The sequence below is a fragment of the Palaemon carinicauda genome, chromosome 39 (genome assembly GCF_036898095.1).
Source record: "Palaemon carinicauda isolate YSFRI2023 chromosome 39, ASM3689809v2, whole genome shotgun sequence".
NCBI lineage: Eukaryota > Metazoa > Arthropoda > Malacostraca > Decapoda > Palaemonidae > Palaemon > Palaemon carinicauda.
In genome coordinates this window covers 50,165,261-50,167,741 of record NC_090763.1, presented here as the reverse complement: position 1 = coordinate 50,167,741, position 2,481 = coordinate 50,165,261, and the positions used below count along the sequence as shown (strand labels likewise).

General features: G+C 33.1%; 1 long non-coding RNA gene across 1 annotated transcript; it reads left to right on the top strand.

Moving 5' to 3' along the window:
• The first annotated feature begins 220 nt into the window (after nt 1–220).
• On the top strand, nt 221–1,913 carry LOC137630866 (uncharacterized). Its single transcript, XR_011041780.1, has 3 exons — nt 221–280; nt 492–631; nt 1,159–1,913. It is a non-coding gene; the product is annotated as an uncharacterized lncRNA (long non-coding RNA).
• Nucleotides 1,914–2,481: the final 568 nt, after the last annotated feature.

Here is a 2,481-nt window from a genome sequence, read left to right as displayed (position 1 = left end):
AATTCGATATATAAGTAAAATACATTTTCTATAATCAGAAAATACGTATTCTTGCCTACCGTAAAGTTCTCTTTTAAGAAATGGACGAAGTGAGTGAAAATTACGTTGTTTTAGCCATGTATTCTATAGTCCTTAGTTACAGTTACCGCTGTTCTCTGTTTAGAGTCCTTGGCTTGGGTATACCGAAGCTTTCTCAGGATGCGTTGCTGTTTCCCTGGTTAGTTTGGTGGTGGATAGTGACCGGTATACAAGATAACTCGAGGTGCGTTTATTATTGCTGGTAAGTAAAGAATTATGTTTATTTTAACTTGTGAAGATCGTTATAATTTGATATAGTTTGGCTTTTAAAGGAGCTATCTTGTTTGTCTGTACACTTGGTGTTTTTCAATTACTAAGTCTTTATATACGTTTTCTATGCATACGTTTTCTTTGCATAGTGAATGTTTTTTAAATACCCATGTTTTAACTATCTCATTTATTTACCCTTTCAGGTTGGAAAAGTTTATCCTCGGCTTACCTGTGCGTTTCAAGACTTGAGCTGGATGGTTGTTGTACAAACCCATAATTCGTAAAATGGACACCGCTGATAACGCTGACATCTGGTGACGTATTTTTCAGTCTGAACTAAAAGGCAAGTATATTTTTAATTTTATTTTTTAATTCAATCCCAAGCAAGCCAGTCCTCCCCGATTGGGGGCTGCGCCCCCAATTGTGGGAGGACGTTCCCTATAGCACACGGTAGACCAGTAATAAGGTCTGCCGTGTGTTATAGGGAGGCTTGCTTTTAAACCCCTTCGTCAAATTTTGGTGAGTGGTAAACTTTTGTACGTTATTTAGGTTTTGCAATTATCTTTGAGCAAGAGGATCATGAGTTTTTAAATTTTTTTCTACTTTTTGGTTTTCAAACTTTATATTTATTCAAAGTTTTAAGATTTATAATTTAAAAGATCAAAATTTAAAAGATCAAAATGTATATAAACTTTTTTTATTTTTTTTTTTTTTTATTTTTTTTTTTTTTCCTCTAAGGTTTTGGTTTTTCTATTATACACGGCCAATATTTTATACTTTTATGATTTTAGTATTTATATTTCAATCAATTATGTAGGGTTACCAAACGTTCATAAGAAACTTTTCTGATAACAAACTTTTTTTTTCCAGATGGATGGCGCGACTTCAGGGTAAAACTAATCCAGGACTAAAGATCAACCGAAGACCTGATTTGGTTCGGGATTGTTACTGGAAACCCTGGAAAAAACTATTCCAGGACTAAATAAAATCGACCGAAGACCTGATTTGGTTCAGGATTGTTACTGGAAAGCCTGGAAAAAACTATTCCAGGACTAAAGATCAACCGAAGACCTGATTTGGTTCAGAATTTTTACTGGAAAGCCTGGAAAAAACTATTCCAGGACTAAATAAGATCAACCGAAGACCTGATTTGGTTCAGGATTGTTACTGGAAAGCCTGGAAAGCTTAGAGTACGTGAAAATTCCTACTGGAAATCCTGTAGGATGTTGGCTAAACATTTGGTTAAAATTGTCCTTTGGGGTCTTTGAGCCTCTAGTTTGTACTGGAGAATTTTGCAAACTAATTGTCAGGAACTCCGGCGGAAAATAGAGGTTTTTGCAATGCTATTACTGAAGAACATTTAAATTGCATGTCTTATAATGCAATTTCTTTATTGACAAGATTGAAATTAATGCTGAGAATTTTGTTGTAACATTTTACCGGATATTTTGCCGGCAAATAAAATCCTGGTTACTTAGCTATTTAAAGTAAACTTATACTTGCATATTGGTTATTTAAATTTTAGTCGATTCGTTTAATGTTTAAATGATTTATTAAACAAATTTTTTACTTATGAAGGTTTAACTGTATTATCTCTTCAAATAAGATTTTTATCTTTACTCCTTCGTGGTGTTTCCTTTGCTTTATTTTAAACTGTTACTAAAATACATAGGTTTAATTAAAAATTGATGCAATTTTATTTCTGGTGTGGAGGGTTTAGATATGTTTAAATTTGCTTTATCCGCCCATTCAAATACAAGAGAGTTCAGAAATGGGTGACTTGGATTTTTAAAAGGGAAATGGCATGGCCATTTATGAAAATGGTATGGTATTTCTGGTGTGGAGGGTTTAGATAAGTTTAAACTTGCTGTATCCGCCCATTCAAATACAAGAGTTTAGAAATGGGTGACTTGGCTTTTTAAAAGGGAAATGGCATGGCCATTTCTGAAAATGGTATGATACCAGGTGTATAAAGGAAACAAGGCAATGTTATTGGAACTGAAATTTTTAAGTAATTTGTCATTGCCTTCTAATAAGGGATTAAAAATTGATAAATGGTTGATAGCGTTTCTCAAAGCTAAACTATTAAACTTTTATATTGACTATTTTACGTATATTTTAGTATAGCTTTGATATACAAACCACAAACCAGAGAAATTAGAGTAAAGTACATCAAACTAAAGTGCTATGATG